The sequence below is a fragment of the Ranitomeya variabilis genome, chromosome 6, assembly GCF_051348905.1.
Source record: "Ranitomeya variabilis isolate aRanVar5 chromosome 6, aRanVar5.hap1, whole genome shotgun sequence".
Taxonomy (NCBI): domain Eukaryota; kingdom Metazoa; phylum Chordata; class Amphibia; order Anura; family Dendrobatidae; genus Ranitomeya; species Ranitomeya variabilis.
The window spans coordinates 215322592-215344545 of NC_135237.1; positions in this window are offsets into that span (position 1 = coordinate 215322592).

The window sequence follows — 21954 nt, forward strand, 5'->3', positions numbered from 1 at the left end:
TCCGCCTCCAGCGCCTCCGCTCTTGCCTCCGCTCTTGGCTCCGCCTCCAGCGCCTCCGCTCTTGGCTCCCCCTCCAGCGCCTCCGCTCTTGGCTCCGCCTCCAGCGCCTCCGCTCTTGGCTCCGCCTCCAGCGCCTCCGCTCTTGGCTCCGCCTCCAGCGCCTCCGCTCTTGGCTCCGCCTCCTGCCTGTCTGCACTTGGCTCCGCCTCCTGCCTGTCTGCACTTGGCTCCGCCTCCAGCTCTTGGCTCCGCCTCCTGCCTGTCTGCACTTGGCTCCGCCTCCTGCATTTCTGTTCTTGGCTCTAGCTCCTGTGCTTTCGCTCTGCATCCGCTCTTGCGGTCTTTATCTACTTATTCCTAGGTCCTCGTGTCTGAACAGGTTCTTACCCGTTCTACATACCTGCCTGCAGACCGGTCCCTACCGGTTCTTCCAGTGTACCAGTCCTGTCCACCAGTCCTGCCAGTGAGCCAGCCGTGCCCGCCTGCCTACCAGAGAGCCAGCCGTGCCCGCCTGCCTGTGTTCCTGTTGTACCCGTCTGCCTGCCTATGTGCCATCCGTGCCCGCCTGCCTTCCAGAGAGCCAGCCGTGCCCGCCTGCCTGTGTTCCTGTTGTACCCGTCTGCCTGCCTATGTGCCATCCGTGCCCGCTTGCTTGTCTATGTTCCGTTCCCCGGTGGGATCAGCAGCCACAACCAGACTCCACCCTGGAGTGGTACCTGGTAGCTTCCTATTGCACAAGTCTGACCTCACCATCAGAGGCTCCAGCGAACACCTAGGAAGCTACTTAGTTACGCCCCTTCCAGGGAGGTTTGGTCTGTGGCACAGTGGGGCCACACATACCCCCGCGTGCTCACGCCTTCCAGTCAGGGCGCGAGCGTGACAATATTATAGATATAATAACGGTGAGTTAAGGTGAAAAGACAAATGTAGTATGAAAACAGATTTAGCACAGCGAGGCCCACTAACTAGATAGCAGAAGGATACAATAGTGGACTTCGCAGTCAGCTACAAAACCCTATCAAAAACCATCCTGAAATTACCTTAAACTCATGTGCCAACTCATGGCACCGGAGTGGCAATTTCAGCCCACAAGAGCTTCCAGCTGCAGAGAATCACATAACTGCAAACTGGACAAAACATACAAAAATAGACTAAAGACAGAAATGTCCAACTTAGCTGGTCAGCAGACTGGGAGCAGGTACATGCAACAGAAAGACTCTGGTTACATTGATGGCCGACATAGGAATGACTGAGGAACAAGGCTAAATAGGAAACTCCCACATCCTGATAGAAACAGGTGAAAAGCTCACAAGACACCAGTACCACAAGCGACCACTGGGGGAGCCAAATAACCGAATCACAACAGTACCCCCCCCTTAAGGAGGGGGCACCGAACCCTCACAAGAACCACCAGGGCGATCTGGATGAGCCCTATGAAAGGCACGGACCAAATCAGAGGCATGAACATCTGAAGCTAAAACCCAAGAATTATCCTCCTGACCGTAGCCCTTCCACTTAACCAGATATTGAAGTCTCCGTCTGGAAACACGGGAGTCCAAGATTTTCTCCACCACGTACTCCAATTCACCCTCAACCAGCACAGGAGCAGGAGGCTCAACAGAAGGCACAACTGGCACCTAATACCTCCGCAATAACGACCGATGGAAAACATTATGGATAGCAAAGGATGCTGGGAGGTCCAAACGAAAAGACACAGGGTTAAGAATTTCCAAAATCCTATAAGGACCGATGAACCGAGGCTTAAACTTAGGAGAAGAGACCCTCATAGGGACAAAACGGGAAGACAACCACACCAAGTCCCCAACACGAAGACGAGGACCAACACGAGGATGGCGATTAGCAAAATGCTGAGTCCTCTCCTGGGACAACTTTAAATTGTCCACCACCTGACCCCAAATACGATGCAACCTGTCCACCATAGTATCCACTCCAGGACAATCCGAAGATTCCACCTGACCAGATGAAAAACGAGGATGGAACCCCGAATTGCAAAAGAAAGGGGAAACCAAAGTGGCAGAACTGGCCCGATTATTAAGGGCAAACTCTGCCAACGGCAAAAAGGTGACCCAGTCATCCTGATCAGCAGACACAAAACACCTCAAATAAGTCTCCAAGGTCTGATTAGTACGCTCCGTCTGGCCATTCGTCTGAGGATGAAATGCAGACGAAAAAGACAAATCAATGCCCATCCTGGCACAAAACGCCCGCCAAAATCTGGACACAAACTGAGATCCCCTGTCAGAAACTATATTCTCCGGGATACCATGCAACCGAACCACATTCTGAAAAAACAGAGGCACCAACTCAGATGAGGAAGGCAACTTGGGCAAAGGTACCAAATGAACCATCTTAGAAAAACGGTCACACACCACCCAGATGACAGACATTTTCTGAGAAACAGGGAGATCAGAAATAAAATCCATAGAGATGTGTGTCCAAGGCCTCTTAGGAATAGGCAAGGACAACAACAATCCACTAGCCCGAGAACAACAAGGCTTGGCCCGAGCACAAACATCACAATACTGCACAAAAGTACGCACGTCCCGAGACAGGGAAGGCCACCAGAAGGACCTAGCCACCAAATCCCTGGTACCAAAAATTCCCGGATGACCTGCCAACGCAGAAGAATGAACCTCCGAGATGACTCTACTGGTCCACTCATCCGGCACAAACAATCTACCAGGCGGACAACGATCAGGCCGATCCGCCTGAAACTCTTGTAAAGCACGTCGCAGGTCAGGGGAGACAGCAGACAATATCACCCCATCCTTAAGGATACCCGTAGGTTTGGAATCACCAGGGAAATCAGGTTCAAAACTCCTAGAAAGGGCATCAGCCTTCACATTTTTAGAACCTGGCAGATACGAGACCACAAAATTAAACCGAGAGAAAAACAACGACCAGCGCGCCTGTCTAGGATTCAGACGTCTGGCCGACTCAAGATAAATCAAATTCTTGTGATCAGTCAAGACCACCACCTGATGTCTAGCACCCTCAAGCCAATGACGCCACTCCTCGAATGCCCATTTCATCGCCAAAAGCTCCCGATTACCAACATCATAGTTTCGCTCGGCGGGCGAAAATTTTCGAGAAAAGAACGCACAAGGTCTCATCACTGAACCATCTGAACTTTTCTGTGACAAAACCGCCCCCGCTCCAATCTCGGAAGCATCAACTTCCACCTGAAAAGGAAGTGAAACATCAGGCTGGCGCAACACAGGGGCAGAAGAAAAGCGGCGCTTAAGCTCTCGAAAGGCCTCCAGAGCAGCAGGAGACCAATCGGCAACATCAGCACCTTTTTTAGTCAAATCAGTCAAAGGCTTGACCACGCTAGAAAAACCAGTTATGAATCGACGATAAAAATTAGCAAAGCCCAAAAATTTCTGAAGGCTCTTAAGAGAAGTCGGCTGCGTCCAGTCACAAATTGCCCGAACCTTAACAGGATCCATCTCAATAGAAGAAGGGGAAAAAATGTACCCCAGAAAAGAAATCTTCTGAACCCCAAAAACACACTTTGCACCCTTTACAAACAGAGAATTGGTCCGCAAAACCTGAAAAACCTTCCTAACCTGTTGAACATGAGACTCCCAGTCATCCGAAAAAATCAAAACATCATCCAAATACACAACCATGAATTTATCCAGATATTCACGGAAAATATTGTGCATAAAAGACTGAAAGACCGAAGGGGCATTTGACAAACCAAAAGGCATTACCAAATGCTCAAAATGGCCCTCGGGTGTATTAAATGCGGTTTTCCACTCATCCCCCTGCTTAATTCGCACCAAATTATACGCACCGCGAAGATCAATCTTAGAGAACCACTTAGCTCCCTTAATGCGAGCAAATAAATCTGTCAGCAATGGCAAAGGATACTGATATTTGACTGTGATCTTATTTAAGAGTCTATAATCAATACAAGGTCTCAAAGAACCATCTCTTTTGGCTACAAAAAAGAACCCTGCTCCTAAAGGAGACGAAGAAGGACGAATATGTCCTTTTTCCAAGGACTCCCTAATATACTCTCGCATAGCAGCATGTTCAGGTACAGACAGATTGAATAAACGACCCTTAGGAAATTTACTGCCAGGAATCAAATCTATGGCGCAATCACAATCTCTGTGAGGGGGAAGAGAATTAAGAGTAGACTCCTCAAAAACATCACAATAATCAGACAAAAAAGCCGGGATCTCAGAGGGAATAGATGAAGCAATGGAAACCAAAGGTGCGCCCCCATGATTTTCCTGACATCCCCAGCTTAGTGCAGACATTGTTTTCCAGTCAAGGACTGGGTTATGGGTTTGCAACCATGGCAATCCCAGCACTAATACATCATGTAGATTAAACAACACAAGGAAGCGAATCACCTCCTGATGGTCTGGAGTCATACGCATAGTCACTTGTGTCCAGTATTGTGGTTTATTACTAGCCAATGGTGTAGAATCAATACCCTTTAAAGGTATAGGGACTTCCAGAGGCTCTAGATCAAACCCACAGCGTCTGGCAAAGGACCAATCCATAAGACTCAAAGCGGCACCAGAATCCACATAAGCATCCGCGACAATAGAAGATAACGAACAAATTAAAGTCACAGACAAAATAAACTTGGACTGCAAAGTGCCAATAGCAGAGGATTTAGCAACTTTGTTTGTTCGTTTTGAGCATGCTGATATAACATGAGTTGAATTCCCACAATAAAAGCACAACTTATTTTTGCGCCTATAATTCTGTCGTTCGCTTCTGGACAGAAAACTATCACATTGCATACTCTCTGGTACCCTCTCAGAAGACACCGCCAAATGGTGCACAGGTTTGCGTTCCCGTAAACGCCGATCAATCTGAATAGCCATTGTCATGGACTCATTCAGACCCGTAGGCGTAGGAAACCCCACCATGACGTCTTTTATGGCATCAGAGAGACCTTCTCTGAAATTTGCCGCCAGAGCGCACTCATTCCACTGAGTAAGCACAGACCATTTTCGAAATTTTTGGCAATATATTTCGGCTTCATCTTGCCCCTGAGAGAGGGCTATCAAGGCCTTTTCAGCCTGTATCTCTAAATTAGGTTCCTCATAAAGCAACCCTAAGGCCAGAAAAAACGCATCCACATTGAGCAACGCAGGATCCCCTGGCGCCAATGAAAATGCCCAATTTTGAGGGTCACCCCGCAATAATGAAATCACTATTTTAACCTGCTGTGCAGGATCTCCAGCAGAGTGAGATCTCAGAGAAAGAAACAATTTACAATTGTATTTAAAATTCAGAAAACAAGATCGATCTCCGGAGAAAAACTCTGGTAAAGGAATTTTAGGTTCAGACCGAGGGGCATGTATAACAAAATCTTGTATATTCTGAACTTTAGCAGCAAGATTATTCAAATTTGTAGCCAGACTCTGGAGATCCATATTTCAACAGATAAAATCTGAGCCATTCAGGGGTTAAGAGGAGAGGAAAGCAGGAGACTGCAATTAGAGCTGGAGTGCAACTTCAGAGAAAAAAAAAAAAAAAATTCCACACAGTTCCTTTTTCTCTCCTGCTTCAGCCCATAGATTAAACATGTAGGCCGGCCATACTGTTATGGTTCCCAATGGCAGGGGAACATCAGAAACATAGAAAAACGGACAAGCTCTCGGGTGATGGAAACTAGAGCTGACCGCGATGCTAAACCTATACACACAACTAATAGTAGCCAGGGAACGTGCCTACGTTTTCGCTAGACGTCTCGCACCAGCCAGAGGACTAACTACCCCTAATAGATGAAACACAGTCCTGGCTTGCCTCCAGAGGAAAATTCCCCACAAGAGATAGTAGCCCCCCACATATAATAACGGTGAGTTAAGGTGAAAAGACAAACGTAGTATGAAAACAGATTTAGCACAGCGAGGCCCACTAACTAGATAGCAGAAGGATACAATAGTGGACTTCGCAGTCAGCTACAAAACCCTATCAAAAACCATCCTGAAATTACCTTAAACTCATGTGCCAACTCATGGCACCGGAGTGGCAATTTCAGCCCACAAGAGCTTCCAGCTGCAGAGAATCACATAACTGCAAACTGGACAAAACATACAAAAATAGACTAAAGACAGAAATGTCCAACTTAGCTGGTCAGCAGACTGGGAGCAGGTACATGCAACAGAAAGACTCTGGTTACATTGATGGCCGGCATAGGAATGACTGAGGAACAAGGCTAAATAGGAAACTCCCACATCCTGATAGAAACAGGTGAAAAGCTCACAAGACACCAGTACCACAAGCGACCACTGGGGGAGCCAAATAACCGAATCACAACACCCAGGTAAACAAAGGGGTCCCCTTTTAGAAGTTTGTGGAGCAATTCACCGTCCATTACTCTATTGTCCATTTTAAAACCAGTAACAAAAGATATATACACAAACATTTTCAACTAAATAACAGCCCTTATTAGTATCTCTAAGTTTTGTAGCGAAGGGGAATTTGATTCTGAGTGCTGCGTGTGGACCTTCGCAGCACAGGGGTTGCTACTGGCCTAACAGGACCCACTATACTTGCTACCCCTGGTGTAGTGTACTGCCTTCTAGCTACACTTTCAGTGAGTCTGGGTAGCACTGGCAGGCTGAAGCTCTCAGGGCTGCTGCTGGCAAAAGTAGGTACGGCAGGCTCACCGATAGCAGAGGGAGGATTTGCCGGTTCAACGGTTGGCATGGCATCCGGTAGGGCTTGTTGAGGTTGCGGGGCCGGATGATCTGGTACCACCACTGTTTCTGGTGGGTCCGGCTGTTGAAACGTTAGAACAGGTACCACGATGGCCTGATTTATCTGAGTCCAGGACTGGGGAAAGTCACCAAGGACGGTATGGATCATCTTCTCCTTTTCCACCGGCAGGGAGATTCCTGGGGCCATGTCCCTCTCAACTTATCGGGGCAGACCTTAAGGTGATCCCTGGATACCGCTGTCGAGGTCTCCCCTCTGTCCTTGCTGATGAGACAGACCTTCGTGTTGTCGAAATCGGATGGCAGGATGGTATACGGTTCTGCTTCCCATTGGTCATCGAGCTTGTGTAGTCTCCTCTTTCGTTTAAGTACTTGCTCACCAGGTGACAGGGGAATCGCAGGAGCGTGCTGGTTGTAGTCCCTTTCCTGTTTTTGCCTAGCCTGGGCGAGACTTCTTTCCACGCACTCCTGTACTTTGCGGTACCTTTGCTGCCTTTCTGCATCCCAATCTGCATCCGGCGAGGTATCTTCGGGGACTAGGACCCCCATGTCCAGATCAACGGGTAACTGGCTAGGCCTTCCCCTCATTAGGTACGCTGGAGTACAGTTGGTGGAATTTACTGGGATGTGATTGTAGATATCCACCAAGTCAGGCAACTTTGTCGGCCACAGGTTCCGTTCCTCTACGGGCAAGGTCTTCAATAAGTCAATCACCACCTGGTTCATCTTTTCACACATCCCATTGGTTTGAGGATGGTACGGCGTGGTTCGGATCTTCTTACACCCGTACAGTTGGCAGAACTCTTGGAACACTTCTGCTTCGAATGCTGGTCCCTGATCAGTCAGTACCTTCTCCGGGTAGCCATGGGGCCTACAAAAGTACTGCTGGAAGGCCTTGGCGGCAGTCCTGGCCGTTAGATCCTTGACAGGTACAACACCAGAAATCTGGAGTAGTGATCTACGATGGTAAGAGCGTAGATATAGCCGGACCGGCTAGGTGTCAACTTCACATGATCCAGCGCGACCAGTTCGAGCGGCTGTTTGGTGATGATAGGCTGCAGGGGAGCCCGTTGGCTGCCACGGTCCTTCCTGCGCAGGCTACATGGACCGCACTCCCGACACCACTTCTCAATGGCTCTCTTCATGCCAATCCAATAGAACCTCCCTCGGAGTAGCCTCTCTAGCTTCCTCCATCCGAAGTGTCCGGCTCCATCGTGGTAGGCTCCCAGAACCATGGGCGCATCTCGCCTTGGCACCACTATCTGCCACACCAATTCATGAGTACGTGGGTCGATGCTCCTCCTGCACAGCTTGCCATCATGGATAAACAGTTTGCTTCTCCCCTTCCACAGCTGTTGGGTTTCCTGTGGATCATCTGGACCGGGATGCAACCCTGCCTGCGTCAAGAGCTCTTTCACCTGACGGACCGCGGGGTCACCATCCTGAGTTTCCGCCCATCCGTGATGGGGCAGGGGATTCAGCGTGGCATCCGTTTGGTTTCTGTGCCTGTTCTTCACATGATGAGAGTTCTGAGTGGCTTTGGGGCGATGGAATGCAGGCAGCTCCACCTCTTCAAGTGCCTCCGGGTCTTCTCCCGTTTCTGGCAAATTGGGCATTCGGGACAAGGCATCGGCATTGGCATTCTTGTGTCCTGCCCGGTACTTGATGGTGAAATCGTAGTTGGACAGCCGGGCCATCCACCGCTGTTCCAAGGCCCCGAGTTTGGCAGTATCCAGATGCGTTAGCGGATTGTTATCCGTGAAGACGGTGAATTTCGCGGAGGCCAGGTAGTGTTTGAACCTCTCTGTCACTGCCCAGACGATGGCAAGGAATTCCAGCTTAAAGGAACTGTAGTTATCAGGGTTTCTTTCCGTGGGATGGAGTTTCCTGCTGGCGTAAGCGATCACCCTTTCTTTGCCTTTCTGGACCTGGGACAGCATGGCTCCTAATCCCACATTGCTGGCATCTGTGTACAGCACAAACGGTTGGTCGTATTCGGGGTAAAGGTACCTTCACACGAAGCGACGCTGCAGCGATAGCGACAACGATGCCGATCGCTGCAGCGTCGCTGTTTGATCACTGGAGAGCTGTCACACAGACCGCTCTCCAGCGACCAACGATGCCGAGGTCCCCGGGTAACCAGGGTAAACATCGGGTTGCTAAGCGCAGGGCCGCGCTTTGTAACCCGATGTTTACCCTTGTTACCAGCGTAAAAGTAAAAAAAACAAACAGTACATGCTCACCTGCGCGTCCCCCAGCGTCTGCTTCCTGACACTGACTGAGCTCCGGCCCTAACAGCACAGCGGTGACGTCACCGCTGTGCTTTCACTTTCACTTTAGGGCCGGCGCTCAGTAAGTGTCAGGAAGCAGACGGCAGGGGGACGCGCAGGTGAGCATGTACTGTTTGTTTTTTTTACTTTTACGCTGGTAACCAGGGTAAACATCGGGTTACTAAGCGCGGCCCTGCGCTTGGTAACCCGATGTTTACCCTGGTTACCAGTGTAAAACATCGCTGGTATCGTTGCTTTTGCTTTCAAACACAACGATACACAGCGATCGGACGACCAAATAAAGTTCTGGACTTTATTCAGCGACCAGCGACATCACAGCAGGATCCTGATCGCTGCTGCGTGTCAAACGAAACGATATCGCTAGCCAGGACGCTGCAACGTCACGGATCGCTAGCGATGTCGTTTTGTGTGAAGGTACCTTTAGCCAGTACCTCTTCTCCCGTCAGTGCCGACTTCAAACAAGTGAAGGATCCCTCCAGCTCCTCGTTCCAATCAAAGGGGGTGTTCCTCCCCTTGGTCCTCTTTGGTTGGCCCACCAACAGGTTTTGTAAGGGTGCGGCCTTCTTGGTAAAGTCCTTAATGAACCTTCGGTAATAGCCTACCAGCCCGAGGAACTGCCGGACTTCGTGAAGGTCACTGGGCTTTGGCCAGTCCTTGATCACCGTGACCTTGTCGGGGTCTGGGGCCACTCCTTCAGCGCTCACCACATGGCCCAGGTACTGCACTTTGGGTTTCAGCAGATGACACTTGGACGGTTTCACCTTTAAGCCAAAGTTGGACAGGGCTTCAAACACCTCGGCCAGGTGCTTCAGATGGTCTTCGTAGGTCTTAGAGAAGACAATGACATCATCCAAATACAGTAGCACGGTTTCGAAGTTCATGTGTCCCAGGCAGCACTCCATCATCCTCTGGAACGTCCCGGGAGCATTGCACAATCCGAAGGGCATGTAATTGAATTCGCAGAGACCCATTGGTGTCACGAAGGCCGTCTTCTCTTTGTCCACCTCCGCTACAGGAACCTGCCAGTACCCACTGGTGAGATCTAAGGTAGAGAAGTAGTTAGCAGATTTTAAGGCAGCCAGAGACTCCTCTATCCTGGGCAGTGGGTATGCGCCCTTATGTGTAATGTGATTCAACTGCCTGTAATCAACACACATTCTCATTGTACCATCTTTCTTTTTAACAAGGACTAACGGAGCTGCCCAGGGGCTACAGCTGTCTCTCACCACCCCAGCCTCCTTCATTTTCCGCAACATGTCCTTGGCACACTGATAATGAGCTGGGGGTACAGGGCGATATCTCTCTTTTATGGGTCGGTGATCTCCCGTGGGGATATGGTGTTGGATCCCTTTCACCTGCCCAAAATCTAAGGGGTGTTTGCTGAATACCTGCTCGTACTCGTGTACCACCCTGTAGGCCCCCTGCTTTTGATGGGATGGGGTAGAGTCAGTGCCCACATGCAATTCCCGACACCAGTCTTTCGAGTGCTCTGCAGAACCGTTGTCCTCCACCACGTTTGACGGGACCAAGGGTTCAGGTGTCTGTATCACACTATTATTAACAGTGAACAATTTGGCAAGCGTGGCATACTTGGTGAGGTGAACCTCTTCCTCCCCACAATTGAGGACACGTACGGGCACTCTCCCCTGGCGGACGTCGACCACCCCCCGGGCTGTCAGAATAGTAGGCCTATTGTCTGAATATACGGGTTCTACCAAGGCCTGGTAGTCCTTTCCCCTGAGGCCTATGGCTGCCCGACACCATATTAACATTTCACTCCTGGGGGGTATCGCGATGGGGTTTGAATCACTCACAGTGACACGACCAATCTCACCACCAGTCAGCTCTACCTGCTGTCTCTGCATCAGAGCTCTGATTTCCTTCTGCAGGGCACATTGCTCACTGTGGCCAGCGGTTTCTGCCACCTGTTGCAATAAAACAATAACTTCTGCAAGACAATTTTCTATAACATTAGTACCAAGAGTCATCATGGGATTACATTCTCGACGGTCAATATCAACAATCACAATCCCTTGGGCTTTCAATTCCACCCGCCACACCTTGATGGTGACCTCCTTATACCCCACTTGTGGCAACGGCTGACCATTACTGGCTATTATGGTGAAATCATCGTCAGGGCCACGAGTAATATCGGTGTCCTCCCAATACCGTCTATAAAGCATGTAAGGTATAGTCGTCACCTGAGAACCGGTGTCCAGCAAAGCGTTCAAGGGGATTCCATCAACCATTACAGGGAGAACCGGTCATCCTCCAATGTACTTGGTTCTCCAACGCTGCGGGCCTGACCGTCCTACTCCTGGGGGTTGGCCCTTTGCCCCAGGGGTTGCTCATTTAAAGGACAGTACCTTGCAAGGTGGCCCACCTGGTGACAGCGGTGGCAGATGGGTCATCCGTCCTGGTGGAAGCGATCGTCGTTCCGGCCTCTGGTCGGCGGAGTCCTCCTCTGTCGCATCCAAGGGACATCCTCTGGTCTGGAGGCCAACTGGATCTTCTCCTTGGGGGGCCTCCTGTAGGGACTGCACCGTCCGGGCCAGGGCAGCAACGCTCTTGGTTAGCTCCTGCATCTGGAGGCGAAGTCCTGCAGGGGAGTCGTCCTCTAGGCTCTGGGCATCGGTCTCGGCGGCGACTGGGGCATCCGACGCCACCTCCTGGTGGTATGTGAGAGCGGGGCACCGGGGAGGTGCTGCACGGCTGGGCTGTCGCTCCTGCAATGCCTGGATAGCTTTATCTTTGAATTGCGCAAAAGTCAAGTCTGGATTTTGCATGGCCAAGAAGTGCAATTGGCCCCGCTGGTGACTGCACAGGATCCCCTCAATGAACCGCTCCTTCAGGAGTTTATCCTCATCCTGCATGCTGCTGGGGTCACTCTGCTTAATGGCCCGCATCGCCTCCTGGAGATTAAGGGCATAGTCCCGTAAGCTATCCTGCGGTCTCTGTTTGCATCCATAGAAGGTCAGTTTTATTTCTGTAGCAGTGCGAGTATCGAAGGTGGCTTTAAGCTTTGCGAAAATCTGCTGTGCAGTTCCCTTATCCTCGGCGGGCCAGGACTTCAATTCTCTCAGAGCCGCCCCAAAGAGTTGGCCGGTTATCATATGAACCTTCTGAGGCTCTGTCAGGGGATAGAAGTCGAGCAGGCTGCAGAGCCCTTCCTTAAAGTCAGTGAATGTATGCGACTCCCCGGAGTATCGCGGGAGCCAGGCCACTCCGGGCAGGTACGGCATAGAGAAGGCCATTATGGCCTTTGTGGTAGCGGCAGTGTCCGACTGACTGCTGGGGGCAGCGGGTTCTGCAGCAACCGGTGGTGGTATTAAGGCCGCGGCTTCGCCCGCTGCAGGGCCCGGAGGTGCCCCTGCGTCCCCAATTGCGGCCTCCTCCTCCGCTCCTCCCGACTCGGACATGGCTGGCCCTTCCTCCACTAACCTGCTGGAGATCGGGGTTCCTCTTCCGGGATCGGCACGTTACCGCGCTTCTTTTGGCCGGTTCCGCCCACGAAGCTGTGGCTCCTCCCTCCGCACACTGCGATGGCGAATCGTGGCGGGAACTCTTGGCGGCAATCGTCGACGCACAGTCTTTGCAATAAGTTACAGTCCAAGCACAATAAATCACAGTTCCAAGGCACACATGACCTGATTCTTCAGGCTTAAGTAGATCCTGTTCGTGACGCCAAGTTGTAGCGCCCCCACTGCCGCAGGGCCGAGAGGTACCCGGTACCGGGCCTCTGAGTCTCTGTTCTGGGTTTGTCACGGTGGCTAGACCCGGTCCGTGACCCTGCTGTGGGGCGTACAATAAAGATGGAGGTATGGGATGATGGAGATGGTGCAGTGTAGGTCGTAGTAAATAACGAGGACACCAGGTTGCAGTCTCTTTACCTCTTTACTGAAGGTTTTAGAGTCCTCAGTCCAGAGCGCTGTCAACAGGGCTGTCAAGACTGGCCGGTCCAAAGGCACATCAGGAGTTCCCTTTACAGGTGGGAATCAGTGTCTACCTTCTAGCGCTGGGTGTTGTAGTTCTTCCCTGCTGAGCTCCCGGGATAGTCCTCACAACTGATTCTGCCTGTCTCTCATGTTCGTTCTCTCCGTCCCCCAGGTGATATGGTAGGACGCACCCGTATGACGGGGTAGGCCTGGAGTTCTTCCGGGACCCTAGAGTCGCCCCTCTCCCACAGCTGCCTCCGTTGTCTGCTTAGGTGATTTGTGTGAGACAGCCAACCTATAATTGGCTGTCCGGCCGTGGTTTGCAGTAGTACTTAGAGTCTCTTACTTGCTCGGCGTTCCGGCCACCGACTGTTTGCGCCTCAGAAGGATGTTGCCTCGGTCTAACAGCACGACTCCTTCTGGTCCTAATTCCTCTTTACTGTATTCCTGTTGTTCACTGGTCAGTTCTGCTCTTAGGAGTCTGCCAGGATCCCATCCCTGACAGGTCCTCTCACTAGCTCTTCCCAGTTACTTCTCTCTCTGTCTTCCTGTCCAACCCCCAGTTTTACCAGAGTGTGAGGAGTGGCCTACTAGATAGAACCACCCCCCCTGGTGGCCGGAGTGTGAAGTGTAGTGTGAGTGTTACCTGGTCAGAGAAACTCCTTTAGTGCAATCAGACGTAACATCACTCCCCTTAGTGGCAGAGCGACATTACTGCAACGACCAGGACTCTGGGGCGCTGCAGTATCACCGCAATTTTCACGGTCTGCCGCAATAATGGACCGCAAAAAACTTGCGGATCGCTGTTTTTCGGGTTTCCAGTACTATGGAAAAGGTATTGGGAAAAAACTGCGTTCTGCAAAACCGGAAGTCACGGTGCACCGCAAAAACAAGCTTCCGTTGCTTTTGCAGCCCCATTGATTTTTAATGGGGGCCGTGTCCGTAAGCCGTGAAAAAGATCGCGCTGGCTCGGTCTTTTTTCACGGCCGTAAATACGGCCATACGGCGCACCATGAAATTATTGCGGCCCGTTTTTGCGACCCCATAGAAATCTATTGGGGCCACAAAACCACGATATGTGTAAAAGATGCCTTAGCCAGAATAAACAAAAAACAACAATTCAGTTAGTGTTTTTTTGTCTTCATGCAGTTTCCCATGTGGTAAAATTGATAAGGCAGCTTTATTCTTCGGGTCAGTACAATTACAGCGATACCATATTTTTAAAATCTTTTTATGTTTGTGCTTTAACACAAAAACTTTCATAGAAAAACAAGTATATTACTTACTGGTAGTGTGTTTTTTCAGAACCCATGGCAGCGCCAATGAGAGAGGGGTTCCACCCTTCAAGGACAGAAAACCTTCAAGATAAAAAGGGAAGCGCCTCTCTCTGAATCAGTGGATCACAGAGCACTAGAGGACCTCCAAGACTAGTGTACACAACTTTAAATGCCAACATTAAGGCTGGGGTCACACTTGGCGTAAGACAATACGCCACGTATTATACGTCCGTACTACGGCCGTAATACGGAGAAATGTTCCCAAAATATTGATCCGTAGTCAGGGTGTGTCAGCGTATTTTGCGCATGGCATCCTCCGTATGTAATCCGTATGGCATCCGTACTGCCAGATTTTCGCGCAGGCTTGCAAAACCGACATCTAATGGATTTATGTGCTCAAATGTTAGGGAAAACATATATACAGTATATATATATATGTCATTGAGACACATATATATATATTCTGTATTTAGATTTCATTCAGCGCGATATCTGTGAACAGCCGGTAATTCAATTGCCGGCTTTTCATTTCTCCTGCACAAACCCGACAGGATATGAGACATGGTTTACATACAGTAAACCATCTCATATCCCCTTTTTTTTTGCATATTCCACATTACTAATGTTAGTAGTGTGTATGTGCAAAATTTCAGCGCTGTAGCTGCTGAAATAAAGGGTTAAATGGCGGAAAAAATTGGCGTGGGCTCCCGCGCAATTTTCTCCGCCAGAATGGTAAAGCCAGTGACTGAGGGCAGATATTAATAGCCAGGAGAGGGTCCATGGTTATTGGCCCCCCCGTGGCTACAAACATCTGCCCCCAGCCACCCCAGAAAAGGCACATCTGGAAGATGCGCCTATTCTGGCACTTGGCCACTCTCTTCCCACTCCCTGTAGCGGTGGGATATGGGGTAATGAAGGGTTAATGCCACCTTGCTATTGGAAGGTGACATTAAGCCAGATTAATAATGGAGAGGCGTCAATTATGACACCTATCCATTATTAATCCAATTGTAGGAAAGGGTTAAAAAACACACACACACACACATGATTTAAAAGTATTTTAATGAAATAAACACAGCGGTTGTTGTAATAATTTATTGTACTCTCAGTCCATCAGGAACACCCTCGCTTGGAAAAATAATAAACGCACAAGATACATACCTTCTGCTGTCAGATCAGGTCCCACGATGTAATCCATCTGAAGGGGTTAACTAATATTACAGGCAGGAGCCCTGCTAAATGCAGCGGTGTGCTCCGTGCCTGTAATCCCCGGCGAATGAATGAAATGTAGGTCATTGACCTACATTTCCTTCAGTCGCGGTGATGCGCCCCCTGGTGGATGTCCTCATATGACCTGGAGCGTGGGAAAAAGTTCCCAGGCTGCAGTTCATGAGAACATCCACCAGAGGGCGCATCACCGCGACTGAAGGAAATGTAGGTCAATGACCTACATTTCATTCATTCGCCGGGGATTACAGGCACGGAGCACACCGCTGCATTTAGCAGGGCTCCTGCCTGTAATATTAGTTAACCCCTTCAGATGGATTACATCGTGGGACCTGATCTGACAGCAGAAGGTATGTATCTTGTGCGTTTATTATTTTTCCAAGCGAGGGTGTTCCTGATGGACTGAGAGTACAATAAATTATTACAACAACCGCTGTGTTTATTTCATTAAAATACTTTTAAATCATGTGTGTGTGTGTGTTTTTTAACCCTTTCCTACAATTGGATTAATAATGGATAGGTGTCATAATTGACGCCTCTCCATTATTAATCTGGCTTAATGTCACCTTCCAATAGCAAGGTGGCATTAACCCTTCATTACCCCATATCCCACCGCTACAGGGAGTGGGAAGAGAGTGGCCAAGTGCCAGAATAGGCGCATCTTCCAGATGTGCCTTTTCTGGGGTGGCTGGGGGCAGATGTTTGTAGCCACGGGGGGGCCAATAACCATGGACCCTCTCCTGGCTATTAATATCTGCCCTCAGTCACTGGCTTTACCATTCTGGCGGAGAAAATTGCGCGGGAGCCCACGCCAATTTTTTCCGCCATTTAACCCTTTATTTCAGCAGCTACAGCGCTGAAATTTTGCACATACACACTACTAACATTAGTAATGTGGAATATGCAAAAAAAAAGGGGATATGAGATGGTTTACTGTATGTAAACCATGTCTCATATCCTGTCGGGTTTGTGCAGGAGAAATGAAAAGCCGGCAATTGAATTACCGACTTTTCACTAACAGCGCTGCGTATTTCTCGCAAGTCACACTGCTGGTCAGTGTGGAATCCGTATTTTTCACGCCCCCATAGACTTTCATTGGCGATTTTTTTGCGCAGTACGCTGACAAACGCAGCATGCTGCGATTTTGTACGGCCGTAGAAAGCCGTATAATACTGAACCGTAATATACGGCTAATAGGAGCAGCCCCATTGAGAATAATTGTGCCGTATGTAATGCGAGTTTTACGGACGTAGTTTCTGCGCTCTTACGTCCGTAAAACTCGCATGTGTGACCCCAGCCTAATACATTTACTCTCCCCACACGTGAATAAATTAAACACCCAAAAAGGTGATGACATATTTAAAAGAACTAAAAAGGAGGGAAATATAAGCGTGCTGTTGCGACCGTGAGGACGGAAGAAACGGACAGAGAGTGGACCCTCTGGGTCACGGCACTGAAGCACCAACGGGCGAGCGAACCTGGGAGACCAACCCTATACAGGGATCGTGAGGAGCAGGCCCGAGGAGTCAGATACCACAACTGCTGGAAACCAAGAGGGACGGCTCAGAAGAATAAGCGAGAGAATACGGACAACAGAGAAATCCAGCCAAAAGACAAGACAAAGAAACAAGGTCAAGTCAGATACGGGGCCAGAAGCATGCATGGAATGCACACGATAATCAGGCGTCGCTGGTAGGGAGGAGACGCCAGATATACCTGATGCCACAATCTGATTGGAAAGCAAGGACTGCTGGGAAGGAGCAGAAAAGGGTTAATTGAAACAAGAAGTCCGTGCCCGTGCCCTAAAGCACCTGAATGGAGCAGAGACTGACCGAGAGAATGCAGGAAGAGAAACACCATGCTGAAGCCCCCTAGTGGCAGAAGAAGGAAACAGAGAAGCAGGGAGACGTCTGGAGCGAGGAGGAGCCAGCCGCACAGGAAGCTCGGGAACAGCAGCGACCGCAATGGAGGGGAGGACAGCGAGGCAAGAAGAGCGGCGAGGAGGAGAAGAAGCAACGGACATCGCAGCGGGAATGGGTGCGAGCGAGGAGGAGCCAGCGCGACGCCTGGAGAGGTAAGTAGAAGCAGCAGTTGTAACACGTGCCATGTGTTCTGAAAAAACACATTACCGGCAAGTAACGTACGTGCTTTTCTGTCACCCATGAAAGCACCAACAAGAGATTTACAGGGAACTAGTGCAACTTAGGGAGGGACCACAGCCTGAAGAACCCTTCTCCCAAACGTGAGGTCAGGGGAGGCAGATAAATCCAGTGCCTGTAAAAGGTAGGAGAGGACCAAGATGCAGCCTTACAAATCTGCTCAATGGACTCATCAGATCTTTCTGCCCAAGAGGTTGCCATCACTCTCGTAGTGTGGCCTTTAAGGTTTTCTGGCACCACTCTACCTGCCTCTGTGTAGGCTATCCCGATGGTTTCTCTTATCCATCTTGACAGGCTACCTTTGGAAACCTTTAACCCCTTTCTGCCCCCCTGGAAGGAGATGAATAGAACCCTATCCTCCCTCCATGACTCTGTGGATGCTAAATATCATATAACGGCCCTCCTGACATCTAAGGTGTGAAATCTTTCCTCAGTATTTCTAAGGACTTGACAGAAGTATGGTAAGGGTTGCTGATAAATATTCTGTGAGCTTTGTCCTACATATGACTTGTTGAAGCGCAATGTAAGCGTGAAACGATCGTCGTCTGTATTTGCTCCACTGTTTTATCTGCCTGCTGTTGGTATGATGATGCCACAATAAAGGATTTTGTTGCACGGCATGGTATGTGCCAATCCGCTTTCTTTTCTATGGACATACAGATTCTCTTTCTTTGGAAGTGGCACCTGTAATTCCTGGTGTGTGTGTGCAGCTTCATTAACCTGAGGTCATACAGCTGTGCCTTTGTCCTGCTTCTCTCCCATGGTATAGAAGTATGGTAATGTTATTACTTGTGACCTATGAAACTTTGATATGACCTTAAGTAAAAAGGCTGGGACAGGCTTCAAGATTATTCTATCTTCTAAAACTAAAGGGGGGATCTGCAGACAGAGTTTGTAAGTCACCCTATGTGCCGAAGTTAAGGCTACTAGTAGTATGGTTTTTAAACTCAGGGGTTCACAGGGGGGCCCGTCAAAGTTTCAAATACTAAATTCAGGTCCCATGGTGGAACTCTTGACATATACTGGCCTGGCCCTAGAACACGCTTTTATAAACCTTGCATACTGACGGAAAGCCCGCATTCTAGCCCCTTCTGGAGGGACTCTAGGATCGCTTTGATAGGTAACTTCCCTCCTAAAGCTGACCCAGTGAATGACAGGAATTTTCTCCAGGTCTTCACAAATTTTCATGGCAACCAGCTTTCTACTGCCCAGCAAGGTGGAAACTAGGCTTGAGAACCCCTACTTTCTAATAACAACCTTTCAAGTTCCAGGATGTTTAAATATAGGCCTTTCACCTGAGGTTGGAATATAGGCCCCTGAGATAGAAGGTCTGGGATCTCCGAAAGAATCCAGGGCTCTGTGTCTGACATCCTTTTGAGCCAAAAGAACCATGGTCTTTTGGGCCAGAAGGGAGCTATGAGGACCACTCTCACTCCCTCTTCTCTTCCTCAACACTGCTGGAATCGGACAGACTGGAGGAAATGCATACACTAGACTGAAGTCACATTCGAACAGAAAAGCATCCACTTTGGGAGGATTCTCCTTCAGGTTTAGAGAGCAAAACCCATCCTCCTGTTCATCCTGGTGGCAAAGAGATCGCTCTCTGGACAAGACCACATGGCCACAATCTTGTTGAAAACTGACCATTTTAGGGACCATTCTTGATGCAGCTGCCAGCGACTCTGAAAGTCTACCTTGACATTGTCTTTCCCTTTGATGTGTAGGGTAGACAGCAACTGGATGTTCGCCTCTGCCTGCGCAAAGATCCGTCCTGAAATCTGCATCAGGGTCTTGGAGCGAGTACATCCCTGATGGTTCACATATGCCACCATGACCTGGTTGTCGGAGAGTACATTTACGTCTTGGCCCTGCAGGTATGCGAAAAACCTCTGTAGTGCTCTCTCCACTGCCAGAAGTTCCCATACATTCAAAGACTCCTTTCATCCAGAGACCAATTTCCCTGGACTACCTAGACATCCAGATGGGCTCCTCACCCTCTGGGACTGGCGTCTGTGGTGACCACTCTGGAGATGTTGGGAACCCAAGGAACTCCTTCCCGGGCTGAGTCCAACCCCTTCCACCAGTGAAGGGAGTGTATCACCAGCTGAGACAGCGCTAGATAGCCTTCTAGATTTCTCTGTAAGACTCTTTCGCTCTCTAGGATGTGCCACTGTAACTCTCTTGAATGAGTCTGGGCCCACTTCACTGCTGGGATACAGGAGATGATGCAGTAGCTTTCTTATTGCCATCTGACCAATTATCTTTTTTCGCTTCTGTGCTGGTAAGCGACACTCCTAACGGTCGGAATCTAGGACGAGCCCAAAGAAAGTCTGTTCTTTCTGGGTCCAATCTTGATTTTTCCAGATTTAAAAGCCATCCTAACCTCTTCAAGGTATTGCATATTGCTCTTGCGGCGCCCCAGTGTCCTGGTCGTCGAGGTGATGTCATTATCCTTTCAGGGGAAGAAGTGATGTCATGTCTGAAGGCAATGAAAGACAACCACATTCAGGTATTACACACATGCAACATGTTCACACTCCAGACCAGAAGGGGGAGCTCTAAGCCTGTTTAGGGTGAACTCTCCTATTTAACATCCTGGCTGGAGGAAGTCAGGGTTCAGTTCCTGTCAGATGGACAGAGGAGTAAGAAGCAGAGGAGCCGAGCGGCAGGCCTGCTACAGTTCCTGGGAAGAGACACAGAAAGCCGAACATACTGCAGCACGTGTGCAGGGAAGCATAGCAAAGGAGAGAGTATCAGAGAGGAGACCAGCTATAGGAACAGGCTGCCTCCTCTGGAAGCGCAGAGACTCCGGTGGCCAGCACACCGTGGAAGTAAGCGCTCTACGCCTTGCTTCAGAGACTGGCAGGGCAGGTGATTCCAAGTTGCCTGTCCGCCCTTTTATACCCAGGAGGCACGGTGACACCGCTCAGAGGCTGGGGCTTGCTAGAGTCCCTAACCAAAGTCTCAAGTCACCAGCCATATGGGTTTGTTCTATCCGACCACGGGAAACAGAGAGAGATAACATCAAGTGAGGACCTTACTGGCTAATGCACTAAGGACCTACTGTATAGTGGCGAATAGGGAGGCTACCGAATTCCCACCTGGACAAGGGGACTCTGGAATTGCCTTCAGACCGACCGGACTCTGCCTGCCCTGTCATCTGGCACTCTGGGCTGAGGATACCATCTGAAGTCTTCAGTAAACAATGTAAAAGACTGCAAACCCGTCTCCTCATTCTTTACTGCACCTTTCCCATATATAAACTTTTTTACTGGACACCCCAGAGGGCCACAGACCGGGTCAGCCACCGTGACATCCCCCGAACCAAAGGACCCGGTGCCGAGTACCCCATTGCCCTACTCTGGGGGAGATCCATCTTGGCGTCACGAACAGGATCTACTTAAGCCTGCAAAGCAGGTCATGTGCGCCTAAAAGGACTGTGAGACTGTTGTTGCGATTTGCCACCAATATCCACCATTGCCGCGCCGTGTGGAGTGCGAGGGGAGGAGCCATACCTTCATGGGCGGAGTCGGCCGAAAAGAGCGCGAAGCAGGAAGGCGGGTGCCGTGCTGCTTCCTGGAAAGCCGGAAGTGAAGACATCGTGCAGCAGAGCCGTAAGAAAAGACGCTGCAAAGTGCCGATTCCGGAGAGGAGCCCCGAGTTCTACCAGGTTAACAGAGGAGAGGAACGGACATGTCCGACTCGGGAGGGGAAGTAGCGGCAGGCACAGCCGCAGACCTAGAAGCGTCCGCAGGCCTAGCGATACCCCCAGACCCCGCGATAGGCGCAGCCGCAGGCCCTGTACCGCCGCCGGGTCCCGCAGAGCTCGCCGCTTCCATCAGCCAGTCATTCACCGCCGCGACTACTGCGGCCATCATGCCTTTCCCCACGCCGTACATACCCGGAGCAGCCTGGCTCCCACGATACTCTGGAGAATCGCATACGTTAACTGACTTTAAAGAGAGAATTTACAGCCTGCTTGAGTTTTATCCCCTGACAGAGCCTCAGAAGGTTCATATGATAACAGGCCAACTGTTTGGAGTGGCTCTGAGAGAGGTGAAGTCCTGGCCAGCTGCGGATAAAGTGACTGTGCAGCAGGTCTTTGCAAAGCTTAAAACCACTTTTGACACCCGCACCCCTACAGAAATCAAATTGAAGTTTTATGGGTGCAAGCAGAGAGCGCAGGATAGCCTATGGGACTATGCCCTTAGTCTCCAGGAGGCACTGCGGGCAATCAAGCAGGTTGATTCTAACAACATGCAGGATGAAGATAAGCTCTTAAAAGAGCGGTTCATTGAGGGACTCCTGTGCAATAACCAAAGGGCTCAACTGCACCTCCTGGCCATGCAGAG